At 40.8% G+C, this 20,736-nt stretch overlaps 1 protein-coding gene across 1 annotated transcript in view; it reads left to right on the top strand.

Annotated features, from left to right (window-relative positions):
• PIKFYVE (phosphoinositide kinase, FYVE-type zinc finger containing) overlaps positions 1-20,736 on the top strand; it is a 563,129-nt gene that overhangs the window by 407,623 nt on the left and 134,770 nt on the right. The gene's annotated exons all lie outside the window — the stretch shown is intronic.

Here is a 20,736-nt window from a genome sequence, read left to right as displayed (position 1 = left end):
TTCACAAGGATCATTATCGGTATCTAAGATTTGCCTTCCTAGACAGGCATTACCAGTTTGTAGCTCTTCGCTTCGGGTTAGCTACGGCCCCAAGAATCTTTACAAAAGTTCTGGGCTCACTTCTGGCGGGACCGCGAGGCATAGCGGTGGCTCCGTACCTAGACGACATTCTGATACAAGCGTCAAGTTTTCAAACTGCCAAGTCTCATACAGAGATAGTTCTGGCATTTCTGAGGTCGCATGGGTGGAAGGTGAACGTGGAAAAGAGTTCTCTATTACCACTCACAAGGGTTCCCTTCTTAGGGACTCTTATAGATTCTGTAGAGATGAAAATTTACCTGACGGAGGCCAGGTTATCAAAACTTCTAAATGCTTGCCGTGCCCTTCATTCCATTCCACACCCGTCAGTAGCCCAGTGCATGGAAGTAATCGGCTTAATGGTAGCAGCAATGGACATAGTACCATTTGCGCGCCTGCATCTCAGACCGCTGCAATTATGCATGCTCAGTCAGTGGAATGGGGATTACTCAGATTTGTCCCCCTCTAATAAATCTGGATCAAGAGACCAGGGATTCTCTTCTCTGGTGGCTTTCTCGACTCCATCTGTCCAAAGGGATGACCTTTCGCAGGCCAGATTGGACGATTGTAAAAACAGATGCCAGCCTTCTAGGTTGGGGCGCAGTCTGGAACTTCCTGAAGGCTCAGGGATCGTGGACTCAGGAGGAGAAACTCCTCCCAATAAATATTCTAGAATTAAGAGCGATATTCAATGCTCTTCTAGCTTGGCCTCAGTTGGCAACACTGAGGTTCATCAGATTTCAGTCGGACAATATCACAACTGTGGCTTACATCAACCATCAAGGGGGAACCAGGAGTTCCCTAGCGATGTTGGAAGTATCAAAGATAATTCGCTGGGCAGAGTCCAACTCTTGCCACCCGTCGGCGATCTATATCCCAGGCGTGGAGAACTGGGAGGCGGACTTCCTAAGTCGTCAGACTTTTCATCCGGGGGAGTGGGAACTTCATCCGGAGGTCTTTGCTCAACTAATTCATCGTTGGGGCAAACCGGAACTGGATCTCATGGCTTCTCGACAGAATGCCAAACTTCCTTGCTACGGATCCAGGTCCAGGGACCCGGGAGCGGCGCTGATAGATGCTCTAGCAGCCCCTTGGGGTTTCAACATGGCTTATGTGTTTCCACCATTTCCGCTGCTTCCTCGGCTGATTGCCAAGATCAAACAGGAGAGAGCATCGGTGATTCTGATAGCACCTGCGTGGCCACGCAGGACCTGGTATGCAGATCTAGTGGGCATGTCGTCCTGTCCACCATGGTCTCTGCCTCTGAGACAGGACCTTCTGATTCAGGGTCCTTTCAACCATCCAGATCTAATTTCTCTGAGGCTGACTGCATGGAGATTGAACGCTTGATTCTATCAAAGCGTGGCTTCTCGGAGTCAGTTATTGATACCTTAATACAGGCTCGGAAACCTGTTACCAGAAAAATTTACCATAAAATATGGCGTAAATACTTATATTGGTGTGAATCCAAGAGTTACTCATGGAGTAAAGTTAGGATTCCTAGGATTTTGTCCTTTCTACAAGAGGGTTTAGAAAAGGGTTTATCTGCTAGTTCATTAAAGGGACAGATTTCTGCTCTGTCTATTCTGTTACACAAACGTCTGGCAGATGTTCCAGACGTTCAGGCTTTTTGTCAGGCTTTGGCTAGGATTAAGCCTGTGTTTAAGACTGTTGCTCCGCCGTGGAGCTTAAACTTAGTTCTTAAAGTTCTTCAAGGTGTTCCGTTTGAACCCCTCCATTCCATTGATATTAAGCTGTTATCTTGGAAAGTTCTGTTTTTGATGGCTATTTCCTCGGCTCGAAGAGTCTCTGAGTTATCTGCCCTACACTGTGATTCTCCTTATCTGATTTTCCATTCAGACAAGGTAGTTCTGCGTACTAAACCTGGGTTTTTACCTAAGGTGGTTTCTAACAGGAATATCAATCAAGAGATTGTTGTTCCATCATTATTTCCTAACCCTTCTTCAAAGAAGGAACGACTTTTGCATAATCTGGACGTAGTCCGTGCCCTGAAGTTCTATTTACAGGCAACTAAAGATTTTCGTCAAACTTCTTCCCTGTTTGTCGTTTACTCGGGACAGAGGAGAGGTCAAAAGGCTTCGGCTACCTCTCTCTCCTTTTGGCTTCGTAGCATAATACGTTTAGCCTATGAGACTGCTGGACAGCAGCCTCCTGAAAGAATTACAGCTCATTCCACTAGAGCTGTGGCTTCCACCTGGGCCTTTAAAAATGAGGCCTCTGTTGAACAGATTTGCAAGGCTGCAACTTGGTCTTCACTTCACACTTTTTCAAAATTTTACAAATTTGACACTTTTGCTTCTTCGGAGGCTATTTTTGGGAGAAAGGTGCTTCAGGCAGTGGTTCCTTCCGTTTAAAGTTCCTGCCTTGTCCCTCCCATCATCCGTGTACTTTAGCTTTGGTATTGGTATCCCATAAGTAATGGATGACCCGTGGACTGACTACACTTAACAAGAGAAAACATAATTTATGCTTACCTGATAAATTTATTTCTCTTGTAGTGTAGTCAGTCCACGGCCCGCCCTGTCTTTTAAGGCAGACCTAAATTTTAATTAAACTCCAGTCACCACTGCACCCTATGGTTTCTCCTTTCTCGTCTTGTTTCGGTCGAATGACTGGATATGACATGTGAGGGGAGGAGCTATATAGCAGCTCTGCTTGGGTGATCCTCTTGCAACTTCCTGTTGGGGAGAGATATAATCCCATAAGTAATGGATGACCCGTGGACTGACTACACTAGAGAAATAAATTTATCAGGTAAGCATAAATTATGTTTTTTGCTGTCCTAGCTCGCAGAGCCCTTTGGTTAAAATCCTTGTCTGCGAATGTTTCTTCTAAATCTAAGTTATTTGCAATTCCCAACAAGGGTAAGGCCTGGTTTGGCTGAAATTATTTCAGATATCAAAGGAGGAAAGGGGTCTTTTCTTCCTCAAGATAGAAAGAATAAGCAGAAAGGACGTCAGAGTAATTTTCCTTCCTTTCGTAACATTAAAGGTAAACCCTCCGCTTCCTCTTCCAAGCAGGAACAATCCAAGTCTTCCTGGAAGTCTGGTCAGTCTTGGAACAAGGGGAAACAGTCTAAGAAACCTGCGGCTGACTCCAAGTCAGCATGAAGGGTCGGCCCCCGATCCAGGAAGGGATCTAGTAGGGGGCAGGCTTTCTCAAACTGCTCAGGCTTGGATATGAGATGTCCCAGACCTGTGGGCCGTGTAAATTGTATCTCAGGGGTACAAGATAGAATTCCAGACTTTTCCTCCCAGAAGCAGGTTTCTTCTCTCAAGATTATTTGTAGACCAGATAAAGAGAGAGGCATTCTTAAATTGTATCAAGGATCTTTTTGCCCTGGGAGTTATAGTTCCAGTTCCTCTGCAGGAATAGGGTCTGGGATTTTATTCAAATCTGTTTGTGGTTCCCAAGAAAGAGGGGACTTTCAGACCAATTTTAGACCTAAAGTATTTAAACAAGTCCCTCAGAGTAACGTCCTTCAAGATGAAGACAATACTTTCCATTCTTCCTTTGGTTCAAGAGGGTCAGTTTATGACAACCATAGACTTAAAGGATGCGTACCTTTATGTTCCCATTTACCGGGATCATCACAAGTTTCTAAGGTTTGTTTTCTTAAACAATCATTTTCAGTTTGTGACTTTTCCATTCTGCCTTACCATAGCTTCCAGAATTTTCTCTAAGGTCCTGGGTTTTTTTTTGGCAGTGATCCGGTCTCAGGGCATTGCAGTAGCGCCTTATCTGGACGACATTTTGGTTCAGGCGCTGTCTTTTCAACATGCAAACTCTCATACGGAGATCTTGTTGTCTTTTCTTCGCTCCCACGGTTGGAAGGTGAATCTGGGAAAGGGTTCTCTGATTCCAGCCACAAGAGTAGTGTTTTTAGCGACTATAATAGACTCCCTACTAATGAAGATATTCGGCTCTTGTCTTGTCCTTCAGTCCTCTCCTCGGCCGTCAGTGGCTCTATGTAAGGAGGTAATTGGTCTGATGGTAGCTTCCATGGACATCATTCCGTTTGCTCGGTTCCATCTCAGACCTCTGCATGTTAAGGCAATAGAATGGGGACTATGCGGATTTGTCTCCGCAAATAGTTCCCGGATAAGGCGACAAGGGACTCTTTCTTTCATGTAATTAGCAAGAGTCCATGAGCTAGTGACGTATGGGATATACATTCCTACCAGGAGGGGCAAAGTTTCCCAAACCTCAAAATGCCTATAAATACACCCCTCACCACACCCACAATTCAGTTTTACAAACTTTGCCTCCGATGGAGGTGGTGAAGTAAGTTTGTGCTAGATTCTACGTTGATATGCGCTCCGCAGCAAGTTGGAGCCCGGTTTTCCTCTCAGCGTGCAGTGAATGTCAGAGGGATGTGAGGAGAGTATTGCCTATTTGAATGCAGTGATCTCCTTCTACGGGGTCTATTTCATAGGTTCTCTGTTATCAGTCGTAGAGATTCATCTCTTACCTCCCTTTTCAGATCGACGATATACTCTTATATATACCATTACCTCTGCTGATTCTCGTTTCAGTACTGGTTTGGCTTTCTACAAACATGTAGATGAGTGTCCTGGGGTAAGTAAATCTTATTTTCTGTGACACTCTAAGCTATGGTTGGGCACTTTGTTTATAAAGTTCTAAATATATGTATTCAAACATTTATTTGCCAGAATGTTCAACTTTCCTTATTTTTCAGACAGTCAGTTTCATATTTGGGATAATGCATTTGATTTAATCATTTTTTCTTACCTTCAAAAATTTGACTTTTTTCCCTGTGGGCTGTTAGGCTCGCGGGGGCTGAAAATGCTTCATTTTATTGCGTCATTCTTGGCGCGGACTTTTTTGGCGCAAAAATTCTTTTCCATTTCCGGCGTCATACGTGTCGCCGGAAGTTGCGTCATTTTTTGACGTTATTTTGCGCCAAAAATGTCGGCGTTCCGGATGTGGCGTCATTTTTGGCGCCAAAAAGCATTTAGGCGCCAAATAATGTGGGCGTCTTATTTGGCGCTAAAAAATATGGGCGTCGCTTTTGTCTCCACATTATTTAAGTCTCCTTTTTCATTGCTTCTGGTTGCTAGAAGCTTGTTCTTTGGCATTTTTTCCCATTCCTGAAACTGTCATTTAAGGAATTTGATCAATTTTGCTTTATATGTTGTTGTTTTTTCTCTTACATATTGCAAGATGTCTCACGTTGCATCTGAGTCAGAAGATACTACAGGAAAATCGCTGTCTAGTGCTGGATCTACCAAAGCTAAGTGTATCTGCTGTAAACTTTTGGTAGCTATTCCTCCAGCTGTTGTTTGTATTGATTGTCATGACAAACTTGTTAAAGCAGATAATATTTCCTTTAGTAAAGTACCATTGCCTGTTGCAGTTCCTTCAACATCTAAGGTGCAGAATGTTCCTGATAACATAAGAGATTTTGTTTCTGAATCCATAAAGAAGGCTATGTCTGTTATTTCTCCTTCTAGTAAACGTAAAAAATCTTTTAAAACTTCTCTCCCTACAGATGAATTTTTAAATGAACATCATCATTCTGATTCTGATGACTCTTCTGGTTCAGAGGATTCTGTCTCAGAGGTTGATGCTGATAAATCTTCATATTTATTTAAAATGGAATTTATTCGTTCTTTACTTAAAGAAGTTCTAATTGCTTTAGAAATAGAGGATTCTGGTCCTCTTGATACTAATTCTAAACGTTTGGATAAGGTATTTAAATCTCCTGTGGTTATTCCAGAAGTTTTTCCTGTTCCTAATGCTATTTCTGCAGTAATTTCCAAAGAATGGGATAAATTGGGTAATTCATTTACTCCTTCTAAACGTTTTAAGCAATTATATCCTGTGCCGTCTGACAGATTAGAATTTTGGGACAAAATCCCTAAAGTTGATGGGGCTATTTCTACCCTTGCTAAACGTACTACTATTCCTACATCAGATGGTACTTCGTTTAAGGATCCTTTAGATAGGAAAATTGAATCCTTTCTAAGAAAAGCTTATCTGTGTTCAGGTAATCTTCTTAGACCTGCTATATCTTTGGCTGATGTTGCTGCAGCTTCAACTTTTTGGTTGGAAACCTTAGCGCAACAAGTAACACATCATGATTCTCATGATATTATTATTCTTCTTCAGCATGCTAATAATTTTATCTGTGATGCCATCTTTGATATTATCAGAGTGGATGTCAGGTTTATGTCTCTAGCTATTTTAGCTAGAAGAGCTTTATGGCTTAAGACTTGGAATGCTGATATGGCTTCTAAATCAACTCTACTTTCCATTTCTTTCCAGGGTAACAAATTATTTGGTTCTCAGTTGGATTCTATTATTTCAACTGTTACTGGTGGGAAAGGAACCTTTTTACCACAGGATAAAAAATCTAAGGGTAAAAACAGAGCTAATAATCGTTTTCGTTCCTTTCGTTTCAACAAAGAACAAAAACCTGATCCTTCATCCTCAGGAGCAGTTTCAGTTTGGAAACCATCTCCAATCTGGAATAAATCCAAGCCAGCCAGAAAGGCAAAGCCTGCTTCTAAGTCCACATGAAGGTGCGGCCCTCATTCCAGCTCAGCTGGTAGGGGGCAGGTTACGTTTTTTCAAAGAAATTTGGATCAATTCTGTTCACAATCTTTGGATTCAGAACATTGTTTCAGAAGGGTACAGAATTGGTTTCAAGATGAGACCTCCTGCAAAGAGATTTTTTCTTTCCCGTGTCCCAGTAAATCCAGTAAAAGCTCAAGCATTTCTGAATTGTGTTTCAGATCTAGAGTTGACTGGAGTAATTATGCCAGTTCCAGTTCAGGAACAGGGGATGGGGTTTTATTCAAATCTCTTCATTGTACCAAAGAAGGAGAATTCCTTCAGACCAGTTCTGGATCTAAAAATATTGAATCGTTATGTAAGGATACCAACGTTCAAGATGGTAACTGTAAGGACTATCTTGCCTTTTGTTCAGCAAGGGAATTATATGTCCACAATAGATTTACAGGATGCATATCTGCATATTCCGATTCATCCGGATCATTATCGGTTCCTGAGATTCTCTTTTCTGGACAAGCATTACCAGTTTGTGGCTCTGCCGTTTGGCCTTGCTACAGCTCCAAGAATTTTTACAAAGGTTCTTGTGCCCTTCTGTCTGTAATCAGAGAACAGGGTATTGTGGTATTTCCTTATTTGGACGATATCTTGGTACTTGCTCAGTCTTTACATTTAGCAGAATTTCATACGAATCGACTTGTGTTGTTTCTTCAAGATCATGGTTGGAGGATCAATTTACCAAAAAGTTCATTGATTCCTCAAACAAGGGTAACCTTTCTGGGTTTCCAAATAGATTCAGTGTCCATGACTCTGTCTTTAACAGACAAGAGGCGTCTAAAACTGATGGCAGCTTGTCGAAACCTTCAGTCACAATCATTCCCTTCGGTAGCCTTATGCATGGAAATTCTAGGTCTTATGACTGCTGCATCGGACGCGATCCCCTTTGCTCGTTTTCACATGCGACCTCTTCAGCTTTGTATGCTGAATCAATGGTGCAAGGATTACACAAAGATATCTCAATTAATATCTTTAAAACCGATTGTTCGACACTTTCTAACGTGGTGGACAGATCACCATCGTTTAATTCAGGGGGCTTCTTTTGTGCTTCCGACCTGGACTGTAATTTCAACAGATGCAAGTCTCACAGGTTGGGGAGCTGTGTGGGGATCTCTGACGGCACAAGGAGTTTGGGAATCTCAGGAGGTGAGATTACCGATCAATATTTTGGAACTCCGTGCAATTTTCAGAGCTCTTCAGTTTTGGCCTCTTCTGAAGAGAGAATCGTTCATTTGTTTTCAGACAGACAATGTCACAACTGTGGCATACATCAATCATCAAGGAGGAACTCACAGTCCTCTGGCTATGAAAGAAGTATCTCGAATTTTGGTTTGGGCGGAATCCAGCTCCTGTCTAATCTCTGCGGTTCATATCCCAGGTGTAGACAATTGGGAAGCGGATTATCTCAGTCGCCAAACGTTGCATCCGGGCGAATGGTCTCTTCACCCAGACGTGTTTCTTCAGATCGTTCAAATGTGGGAACTTCCAGAAATAGATTTGATGGCGTCCCATCTAAACAAGAAACTTCCCAGGTATCTGTCCAGATCCCGGGACCCTCAGGCGGAGGCAGTGGATGCATTATCACTTCCTTGGAAGTATCATCCTGCCTATATCTTTCCGCCTCTAGTTCTTCTTCCAAGAGTAATCTCCAAGATTCTGAAGGAATGCTCGTTTGTTCTGCTGGTAGCTCCGGCATGGCCTCACAGGTTTTGGTATGCGGATCTTGTCCGGATGGCCTCTTGCCAACCGTGGACTCTTCCGTTAAGACCAGACCTTCTGTCACAAGGTCCTTTTTTCCATCAGGATCTGAAATTCTTAAATTTAAAGGTATGGAGATTGAACGCTTGATTCTTCGTCAAAGAGGTTTCTCTGACGCTGTGATTAATACTATGTTACAGGCTCGTAAATCTGTATCTAGAGAGATATATTATAGAGTCTGGAAGACTTATATTTCTTGGTTTATTTCTCATCATTTTTCTTGGCATTCTTTTAGAATTCCGAGAATTTTACAGTTTCTTCAGGATGGTTTAGATAAAGGTTTGTCCGCAAGTTCCTTGAAAGGACAAATCTCTGCTCTTTCTGTTCTTTTTCACAGAAAGATTGCTATTCTTCCTGATATTCATTGTTTTGTACAAGCTTTGGTTCGTATAAAACCTGTCATTAAGTCAATTTCTCCTCCTTGGAGTTTGAATTTGGTTCTGGGGGCTCTTCAAGCTCCTCCGTTTGAACCTATGCATTCATTGGACATTAAATTACTTTCTTGGAAAGTTTTGTTCCTTTTGGCCATCTCTTCTGCCAGAAGAGTTTCTGAATTATCTGCTCTTTCTTGTGAGTCTCCTTTTCTGATTTTTCATCAGGATAAGGCGGTGTTGCGAACTTCTTTCGAATTTTTACCTTAAGTTGTGAATTCCAACAACATTAGTAGAGAAATTGTGGTTCCTTCATTATGTCCTAATCCTAAGAATTCTAAGGAGAAATCGTTGCATTCTTTGGATGTTGTTAGAGCTTTGAAATATTATGTTGAAGCTACTAAATCTTTCAGAAAGACTTCTAGTCTATTTGTTATCTTTTCCGGTTCTATAAAAGGCCAGAAAGCTTCTGCCATTTCTTTGGCATCTTGGTTGAAATCTTTAATTCATCTTGCCTATGTTGAGTCGGGTAAAACTCCGCCTCAGAGAATTACAGCTCATTCTACTAGGTCAGTTTCTACTTCCTGGGCATTTAGGAATGAAGCTTCGGTTGATCAGATTTGCAAAGCAGCAACTTGGTCCTCTTTGCATACTTTTACTAAATTCTACCATTTTGATGTATTTTCTTCTTCTGAAGCAGTTTTTGGTAGAAAAGTACTTCAGGCAGCGGTTTCAGTTTGAATCTTCTGCTTATGTTTTTCGTTAAACTTTATTTTGGGTGTGGATTATTTCAGCAGGAATTGGCTGTCTTTATTTTATCCCTCCCTCTCTAGTGACTCTTGTGTGGAAAGATCCACATCTTGGGTAATCATTATCCCATACGTCACTAGCTCATGGACTCTTGCTAATTACATGAAAGAAAACATAATTTATGTAAGAACTTACCTGATAAATTCATTTCTTTCATATTAGCAAGAGTCCATGAGGCCCGCCCTTTTTTTGTGGTGGTTATGATTTTGTATAAAGCACAATTATTCCAATTCCTTATTTTATATGCTTTCGCACTTTTTTATCACCCCACTTCTTGGCTATTCGTTAAACTGAATTGTGGGTGTGGTGAGGGGTGTATTTATAGGCATTTTGAGGTTTGGGAAACTTTGCCCCTCCTGGTAGGAATGTATATCCCATACGTCACTAGCTCATGGACTCTTGCTAATATGAAAGAAATGAATTTATCAGGTAAGTTCTTACATAAATTATGTTTTTATGGTGGGTGTCTCAGGAACACTTCTCCCAGGGAACTTGCTTTCGCAGACCTTCCTGGGTGATCGTGACCACGGATGCCAGCCTTCTAGGTTGGGGAGCAATTTGGGAGTCATTGAAAACTCAGGGTCTTTGGACTCGGGAGGAGTCAGTTCTTCCTATAAACATTCTAGAACCGAGAGCTATTTTCAATGCTCTACTGGCCTGGCCTCAGCCTTATCCCGGTTTATCAGGTTCCAGTCGGACAACATAACATTGGTGGCATACATCAACCACCAGGGGGGAACTCAGAGTTCCTTGGCCATGATATATGTGGCACGGATAATCCAGTGGGCGGAGTCTCACAACTGTTGTCTTTCTGCGATCCACATCCCAGGAGTGGACAATTGGGAGGCGGATTTTCTGAGCCGACAGACCTTTCATCCAATGGAGTGGGAGCTCCATACGGAAGTATTTTCCAGTTTAATCCTCAATTGGGGGCAGCCAGAACTGGATCTCATGGCTTCTCGGCAGAATGCCAAGCCTCTGAGGTACGGCTCAAGGTCAAGGGATCCACAGGCTTTCTTGATAGATGCTCTGGTGGTCCCTTGGAATTTCAGTCTAGCTTACATATTTCCTCCGTTCACTCTCCTGCCAAGTGTCATTGCTCGGATCAAGCAGGAGAGGGCGTCAGTGATTCTCATCTGGTATGCAGATCTAGTGGAAATGTCGTCTACCTCCGTGGAGACTCCCTCTGAGGAAAGACCTTCTACTTCAGGGTCCTTTTCTTCATCCAAATCTTGTTTTTTTGAAGCTGACTGCTTGGAGATTGAACGCTTGATTTTATCTAAGCGTGAGTTTTCAGAGTCAGTCATTGAGACCATGATTCAGGCTTGTAAGCCTGTGACAAGAAAGATTTACTATAAGATATTGCGTAAATATCTGTATTGGTGTGAATCCAGAGGCTACTCTTAAAGTAGAGGCAGGATTCCTAGGATTTTGCAAAAAATAAAATGAGAGGTTTAGACACAGTACAACTGCTGTGCTCACCAACAAAATAAAGGGTGCGCCAAACCAAAAAGATCGATATGCATAAATATACCAGTGATAAAACTAATTGAATTCACTAAAAAAATAAAATAAAATATTTAAGTATGAATAAAGATGAATTAAATGTGCCAATAAATAAATAAAATATTACAAATAAAGTATTAGAATTGCAAATAATGCGGACATATAATAACCAATATTGTGATAAAGTCCTTTTGAATGGGTTTTAACCCAGGGTGAATACAGTTCATCAATCCAATGGTGAGCTGCTCTCTTCAAGTTGTAAGCAGAGAATGTAAGTAAATGTTCCAATACAAACAGCAAGTTCCAATACAAACTGAAAATCTGTTGACAGTGCTCAAGGTATTATACTCACAAGCGTGACTGCACATACATTGACTCCTCAATGGCAGATACGCCATTGAGGAGTCAGCCGAACGGCTCTGAAGTTTCGGCTTGCCTATTATTGCACTGTATGTGCAGTCACGCTTGTGAGTATAATACCTTGAGCACTGTCAACAGATTTTCAGTTTGTATTGGAACTTGCTGCACAAAGAGCGCCTCTTCTTCTTTTGTCTTTTAGGACACTTACATTCCTAGGATTTTGTCTTTTCTCCAGGAGGGTCTGGAGAAGGGTTTGTCAGCTAGTACTCTGAAAAGTCAGATTTCTGCGTTCTCTATTTTATTGCATAAGCGTTTGGCGGATGCACCAGACGTGCAATCCTTTTGTCAGGCCTTGGTTAGGATCAGGCCTGTGTTTAAGTTCGTTACTCCTCCCTGGAGTCTTAACCTTGTTCTTAGAGTTTTACAGCGGGCTCCGTTTGAACCTATGCATTCCTTAGATATTAAGATGTTATCTTGGAAGGTTTTGTTTCTTGTTGCTATTTCTTCTGCTCGGAGAGTTTCGGAACTCTTGGCTCTGCAGTTTGATTCTCCGTATCTTATTTTTCATTCTGATAAGGTGGTTCTTCATACTAAATTAGGTTTCCTACCTAAGGTTGTTTCAAAAAAGAATATTAATCAGGAGATTGTGGTCCCTTCTTTGTGTCCTAATCCTCCTTCTCCTAAGGAGCGTTTGTTGAACAACCTAGATGTTGTGCATGCTTTGAAGTTTTATTTTTAGACGACTAAGGACTTTCGTCAGTCTTCTGCTTTGTTTGTTTTTCTGGGAAGCACAAAGGTCAGAAAGCTATGGCTACTTCTTTCTCTTTGGCTAAGGAGTATTATTCGTTTGGCCTATGAGACTGCTGGACAGCAACCTCCTGAGAGAATCGCTGCTCATTCCACAAGGGCTGTTTCTTCTTCCTGAGCGTTTAAAAATTAAACTTCTGTGGAACAGATTTGCAAGGCTGCAACTCGGTCCTCTTTGCATACTTTTTCAAAGTTTTATATATTTGATATGTTTGCCTCGGCTGAGGCTTCTTTTGGGAGAAGGGTTCTTCAGACAGTGGTGCCTTCTGTTTAGGTCTACCTGTCTTGTCCCTCCCTTATCATCTGTGTCCTCTAGCTTGGGTATTTATTCCCACTAGTAATTGATGATTCCGTGGACTCACCATATCTTAGGAAAGAAAACATAATTTATGCTTACCTGATAAATGTATTTATTTCCGGATATGGTGAGTCCACAGCCCACCCTTTATTTAAGACAGTAATTTTTTTAAAACTTTAGGCACCTCTACACTTTTGTGTTATCTTCTTTTACATTTTTCCTTCGGCCGAATGACTGGGGATTATGGGTGGAAGTGACATATATAGCAGCTTTGCTGTAGTGCTCTTTGCCTCCTCCTGCTGGCCAGGAGTGATATTCCCACTAGTAATTGATAATTCCGTGGACTCACCATATCCGGAAATAAATAAATTTTTCAAATAAGCATAAATTATGTTTTTGGCTTTGACTCTGCCAGTTTAGAGCAAATATTTTTCACTTCATTGTTATGTGGAATCACACTTTTATAACGTTTTTTTGGCAGGCGTTCTTTTGTTGAACAGTTTTGTTTTACCAAGAAGTTTCTTCAGAAAGTTCCAGAAATTTGCTATTGGGTTTAAAGTGATATGAAACAAAAACATATTCTATTGTGATTCAGAGTATACCAGTTTGAAAAAAGTTTCAAATTTACTTCTATTTTGAAATTAGCTTTGTTCTCATGCTATCCTTTGTTGAATAGACACCTAGGTAGGCATCTGGAGCACTACATGGCAGCAAGTAGTGCTGCCATCTAGTCATTTTGTAAATGAATACAATTCTTGCAAAACTACTGTTATATAGTGCTCCAGACACGTGCACGCTCCTCAGCTTGCGTCCCTGTTTATCAACAAAATATACCAAGAGAACAAAGAACATTTGATAATAAAAGTAAATTGTATTGTTTAAAATTGCATGCTCTATCTGAAATATGAAAGAGGTTGGTTAGTTAAGACAGCAAGCTGCAGCTGTTGAAATAACTTGCATTAATGCAAAGAGTGCTTCTATGGCTGTTCTGGCTAGAAGAGCCTTATAGCTGAAGTTATAGTCTGCTGATATAATATGTAAAGGCAGATTTCTTTCCCTTCCATTGAAGGGAAACATTATTCAGAACAGTTTAGTTCCTTCTCTCTGTTCAGAGATCACTTATTAACTGGAATGTAGTATGGGCTGTGACATTTAATCTTCAAGCCACTAAATAATTCAGAATTTATTCTTCCTTGTTACGGCAATCACCTTGGTAGTGTGGCTTAAAGCTTTGATTCGCGTAGCATACTTAGTTGCGGGGAGGTCTCTCCCTGAATGAATTACTGCTCATTCTTCCAGAGTAGTCACCACTTCTTGGGTTTTTAGAAATTAAGCTTACATTGAAAAGATGTGCAAGGCAGCTACTTGGTCATCTTTTCATAGCTTTACCAAATTCTACCGTTTTTACACATTTGCCTCTTATGATGCTGCTTTTGGTAGGAAAATTCTGCAGTGCATGTCTAGTACCTGCATTACCTGTTTTCCCTTCATATTTAATGGTGGTCTCATGGACTTCACAGCTTGGGTATAGGATCCCATAATGTGATGGCTTGTGGACTCTTACCATCTTATGAAATAAAACAAAAGTTATGCTTACCTGATAAATTAATTTCTTTCATGAAGGTGAGAGTCCATGAGAACCACCCTTGAATCCATAACTCTCTGAAGGTCCTTGCTTAATTTTTTTTGGATTCATTTTACTGTTTGAGTAGAATTTTATCAGTTCTATTTTTTTCGTTTTGTGCCACATTTTTCTTTTTTTTTTATGGAGACAAAGATCTAGAATCATTGTGTGACCTAAGAATTCTTGAAATACTAGATTTTCCTACAATAACGTAATATCTCTCACAGTCATAGACGTGATCTTTAAGAGCAATAATTTTTGTCCGCTTCCTTGGAATAATGTCCATTTTTACATAAAGAAGAACAAAACTTAAACCACAGAGAGCTATCCAGGGACAATCGACCCCTCGTTTGAAAGGGAAGATTTCTCTCTTTCAGAAACAAAATCATTCATTGTCAAATGGGGGAGTTTCATGCGTCTTTAGGTAGAAGGTGATTGCCAAAGAAATTGCAACACCTGACTATTAGGTGACTTTTACAGCACTCTGGGTTTTAAACAGACCCTAATATCCCAAAATAAGCACTAGAACTGGGCAAATGACCCATTTTTGAAAGAGGAGATGCCCTTTTATTAAAAGAATGAGACCTATACCTAGCAGAACACTATGACAACAGTGGAGTAAATGAGAGACAAAGGTTTAAAGTCCATTATTTTATTTTTTTATTTTTTTTAAAAGCTTTATTGAAGTGAGTAGATACAAAAATGACATATCTATACAGTTATACAATAGGTACATAAACAAAATGTTTATAACATCAACAAAGATATAAAACAATTTCACTTCACATTATATTGCGCCCAATCCGCCGGATTGACCTTTGGGGTGAGCAATCGTAGTTTTATATAATTTTTTCAAAACTTTAGGTCACATCATCATAGTGCCAGTCTAATGACGATATAGTCAGAGATAAGGAAGGTATTTAAAGAGAAAAGGAAAGAGGGGGTAGAAGAATAAGAGAAGGAAGAAGAGAGGAAGAGAAGGAAGAGAAAAAAAAAAAAAAAGGAAACAATCACAGACGACCAATCCAAGTAGGAGTGATCCCATTTGATTTAGATTGTGCCATGCCACAAAGCTAGTATCATTTCATATGTGACAAGGTTATGGGTTTTCAGGTAATGGTACCTTTCCAGGTGCAGAATTTCCTCCACCTGGGTGTACCATTCCCCCAAAGTAGGAGGGCCTTGAGATTTCCATTTTTTCGGAATTAATTTTTTTGCACTGGTAATCATTATTAGCAGAAGAGAGAAATGTGCGGCACTTTGTGTTTTAGGTAAAGACAGAAATAGCAAAATGTTGGGTGTATTTGGGATGTCTAAATTTAAAATTTCCCCCATCTTTTTCATAACTCCCATCCAATAAGACAATATACAGGGGCAGCGCCACCAGATGTGTAAAATTGATCCGTCCTCCCCACACCCCCTCCAACATAAAGAGCTGAGGGTAGGGAATATCTTATGGAGCCTTACAGGAGTAAGGTACCATCTGCTCAGGTATTTAATGTGTAATTCCTGAATTGTTGACGATACTGATGATTTCTTAATTAATCTAAAGGCCCTCAACCAAGGTTCTGGGTCTAAGTCTAAGCCCAACTCAGCTATCCATTGTTTTGTGTATGTTGGTAATGCCTCAGAGCCCCGGAGAATTAATGACTTATACATTATGGATATCAAATGCTTGGGCGCAGCCTCCATTACACAAATTTTTTAAAAATTTGTAAGTGTTCTCCCTAGTTCCTGTTTATATTTATGACTTGTGATAAAGTGGTGCATCTAGCGGTAGTGTAACCAAGAGGAGAAGATTGTGGGACGTGATCTTGCTAGATCTGCCTGTGGTGCGACTCTCCCATTTACTATTATTCCAAAAACTGATCCCTCCTTAATTTTATATGGAGCAAGTTTATATATTCCTCTATTATGATATGGGAGCTCAGGGTTTTCTAAAATGGGGGACAATGGGGAATGTTTAGTAGAAATATGCGTGGATGTGGCTACGGTCTTGTCCCATATATTGAGTGTCTCCTCTATCAAGTGGTATTTAGTGACTGCAAGAGGGCGCTGTGAGGGCAGAATCCAGGCGAGAGTTCCCATATTGTTTAATTTAAAGATCCGTCTATCCAGATCGAGCCATGCCTTAGTGGTTAGGTTCTGTGCCCATTCTACAATTCTTTGTAAGCCTACTGCCTGTTTATAAGAAGCTATATCTGGCAGCCCTAGCCCCCCCCCCCCCCCCCCCCATCTCTTGGAAGATACATGGTGCGTTTGGGTAATCTGGGTTTGGTGTTTTCCCAGACAAATTGTTCAATCAAATTTTGCATCTGAGTAATATAGCTTTTAGGGAGTGCAATGGGCAGAGTTTGGAGCAAGTACAGTATGCGAGGAAGAACATTCATTTTAATGACACCCACTCTTCCCAGCCAAGAAACCGTCCCAGCTCTCCAGGATGAGAGGTTGGCCATAATATCATTCCTCAGGGGAATATAGTTATGTTTAAAAAGATCCGAGGGGTCAGGAGACAGATATATACCCAGGTATTTTAGCTTAGTACTTGCTACAGATATATTATAATTGCGTTGTAAATGAAGCACCACCTCAGGATTGGTGTTGATATTCAGCAGTTCCGATTTACTAAGAAAGTCCATTATTTTTATATATTTTGATCATTCTCAGTAGAAACAAATAGCTTTAAATTAAATTAAAGGGATATGATACTGTGCTCTCTATTAAAATCAGATATGTTAAATCAAAATTTTTCAAAAAATGAAAAGAAACAGGCTGTTCAAAACAAAAAACAGACAAACAGCAAACAACTTGTTTTCTTTAGAAATTCTCTGTGTAGCCACTGTCTGCAGAGCAACCATTACAGAACTTAAAGTTCTACTGTCACATTACTTTTTTGGAAGCAAAAGCCAACTACTTAGTGTCGGCAATAAACTGGCTAGAGCAGATAAACAAAGGTGATAAGGTATCACACTCCAATCAGGGTAAACATTATTGAAAGTTGGGCAACGTTTTAGGGCTCCTGCCCCTTTGTCAAGCCCAACCCAAAAGATAAAGGATTGTATTTACCAATACAAATCAACTATTAGAAATAATGCCATTGCCCACCTTCTAGTACCCACCCACTTTTTGGAACAGGGATAATCAGGCTTATCAGCTTAAATGATGATTATTGATGGTCCCAAAAAAAGTTAAGGGGAGTTAATAGATTGAGGGATCTACTCCTCAAAAAAAGCAAAACGGATCTGGAAATTGAACACTATGTTCCCCAAGGGCCTCAATTGGGAGTTTGATTTGCTTCATTTTGTTCTAACTAACATATGGTAAGTTAGGTAGCTGTTCTTTACATAATTTTTGCCAGGTTCTGTACTGCTCCTTTTATTGTAGCTGTCTTGTTTACTGCATTTGTGTTTAATAGAGTGTTCCAATTTTTTCTACATAGGATGGGGGTTAAAATGATCTTGGAGTTTTGGAGATGTATAGGAAATTGATGTCATGGAGTTTGTCCCCGCCTATTTTTAATCAAATGCTTCCTTTTGGTACTCTTTGTTGAAACGTTGTTCTTTTCCATGAGCACATACTGAGGCAGGCTCAGGAGAGTTCGTGTGACTTGAGCACTATCAGTATAACATTGTAATAAACATTGTTGCATATACTACTGCCTTATAGTGCTCAAGACACATGGACATCCTATAGCTCTCTGGGTATGTTGTCAAGGTGATAAATTATTGTAAAAGTATTAATTAAAGTGGATTTATTTTAATTGTAAGCTCTATATAAACTCAACTCCAGTGCTCAAGTGCCACTAACAGGCCAGATTTTCAGCTAGATTTATAGCTAGAGCACTTCCGGTCCCAAGCAGACTATGTGGTAAAAGATAAAAATATGTTCATTTATTTGATGCAATAATCAGCAGCTGAAGGGTGAGAGCAGGTTAGTAACCATGGTTACTGATCATCTTATTATTTCAAGACAAAAAAAAATGTTGAGTGTGTGTATCAAACTGTTTCTTGGGAACAGAATGGCCAACTTCAAAGGTTGCAAAATCTCACAAATTTGCAACCGAAGTAGAGCATAAAGAGGGAGTGTTAGAGGTGGCGCCTACGGCTATCTGTTATATAATAGGTGTCTACGAGTCGTAACTCGAGCAAATATCACATAAAATTTGTATAAAAATAATATTAATATTATCACAAAAAACACTGATTGGCAGAGTTAATAAAAAGTCAAGTATTTATTAGATGTTAAAGATGATATATAAAAAGACAATACATCATGATCAAAAAATATATGTAGTGGGAGGCGGAGTCTGGCCAAGCTGGGAAATGGCCGCATTGTAGATAGACTCCCAATACCCACATAGGCAAAATACTCTAAACCTGGTATAATCCCTTACCCACCCTTCCTATTTCCTGTGGGGCACTGAGGTTAGATGCTAGGAGAGGCATTAGGGCAGAGGACACTTTGCTAACTACCCCCATTTGTGGCGCAAGGTCTTAACACCGGATCCGGGTCCCACGAGGCCTTACACAGCTGTGGCAAAAGCACCGCTCAGCGAGGGGGATCTGTTTTGAGCGATCTACTACCGGATCACAGCAGCGGTAATTTCCCGGAACACTGACAATATCCAGCAGAGCCAGACAGCCGCAGAAGACAGCGGGGCAACACTTACCGAAGGCAGATCTCCCGGTAAGCAGAGAGGAACCGCTCCGGTGACGTAGTGCCCAACAATCACTGTGCTACGGTCACGCTCTGAGGAGCATTTAGTAGTCAGAGGCGAGTGGAGGCTCTCTCTTGTTTCTGCTGGAGGAAAATTGCTCCATATTTATAAAACTAACAAGGATAGGTCCTCTGGGATTGGTGATACTAGTGGAAACTTGATCTCACATACAGGGGCAGGCTCCCAACAAAAAGAGACACTGCAGGCCATAGTTCCCTCCCCATCTGTCATAAACACAGGCAACACTATAAGGGTCCTAAAGCATACAAAGCAGCACCCATTTAATTTCTACAGAGCTCAGGGGTGAAGAGAGAGTCAGAGGGGGAAAATAAAAGGGCTTTTAAACCCTCTGAAACAATAAGTGTTTGGTTTCTTTTTTCTTTTATCTCTTCTAAAGTAAACTGCAGAATACTGTATTTAAAACACTATATGCTCTTAAGGCCCCTTTTCCACGCACTGGAAGATATATCCTATATTAAGAGGAAAGACATTCTTTATTCTCTGGCTGTTTGCTACCAATGTAATGCCTTGTAAGAAGCAGAACAAGACTGGGAAATCTAGCAACTCTAACCCTCTTAGCCACTATCTTAGACCTATTGACTCAAAATCTGAGGCATCTAGAGAAAGCATGGCTCATAATAAAACAAATATGTCAGCCCAAAACACACAAGCCGACACCCCGCAGCCTTCTTTTCTCACTAAGGAGGACATACAACATCTATCGTCAAAGGAGAACATAAAAGGCATTCTGCAAGAAATGAGGAGCCTATTTGGGGACTTACGTAAGGATTTGAGTGCCTTAGACAATAGAGTCCTTAAAATGGAAGAACAACACAATACCATTGCTGCCAATGACCAAAATAACTCCCTGGAACTGCAAAACCACTCAGACCACCTACAGTTCCTAACAGACAAAATGGAAGATTTGGACAATCGCTGTAGGCGAAACAACCTTAGATTCCGAGGGATATCAGAGACAGTTCACCCTCCAGCAATAGAGGGGTACCTGCAAGCATTATTCAGGGTTATAAACGAGACCCCCGCGGCCCCGGATATTCCTATCAAAAGAGCTCATAGGGCTCTCAGGTCCAAACCTCCACCCAAAGCTCCGCCGAGAGACATTATAGTTAAGTTCCTCAGCTTCAAGGACAAGGAGGAAATCTTAAAGAGTGCCAGAGCGAATCAGCCTATCTTCCATGCGGGAGAAGAAGTGCAAATCTTCTCGGATCTCTCACCGGCGACGCTACAGAAACGCAGAGAGCTTTCCCACATAACATCCCACCTTCGCATAAATAAAATACAGTACCGATGGGGTTTCCCCGTCTCCCTCATCGTCAACCATAACAACAGGTCAATCATCTATAGTCCCGGTACTGATCCTCGACTGTTCTTTAATGATCTGAACCTACCAGAAACATCCAAAAAGTCTGCAGACCACATCCCAGGAAGAGAGGCTCCTACAACTTCGGATTCTGTCAGGGATCTTAATCCCGAAACATAGCTAAGTACCTCTTTCATTGTTCTAAAACAGACGATTATAAGGGGACTGTACCTTTAGGTTATCTGACACTGCTAAGGGTTGGAGACAGGCATACATAATGGACTTGCCATTTAGCAATTGTTAAAAAGAAAAAAGAAAAAAAAAATGTTTCTTGTTTTAGGTTTGCTTATTAATGTATGTAATGTTAACTAATAGTTTTACTGCGACAAAAGGGCATTATAAACATATTAATTGAATGTGATTAAGAAAGGGATGTTGTCCGTGCAATAGAGGTTAACAGTTAGTCGATTAGAT

The sequence above is a fragment of the Bombina bombina genome, chromosome 1, assembly GCF_027579735.1.
Source record: "Bombina bombina isolate aBomBom1 chromosome 1, aBomBom1.pri, whole genome shotgun sequence".
In the NCBI taxonomy this organism is placed as follows: Eukaryota; Metazoa; Chordata; class Amphibia; order Anura; family Bombinatoridae; genus Bombina; species Bombina bombina.
The sequence above is the reverse complement of the archived record's forward strand: the minus strand, read 5'-3'. Positions and strand labels throughout refer to the sequence as shown.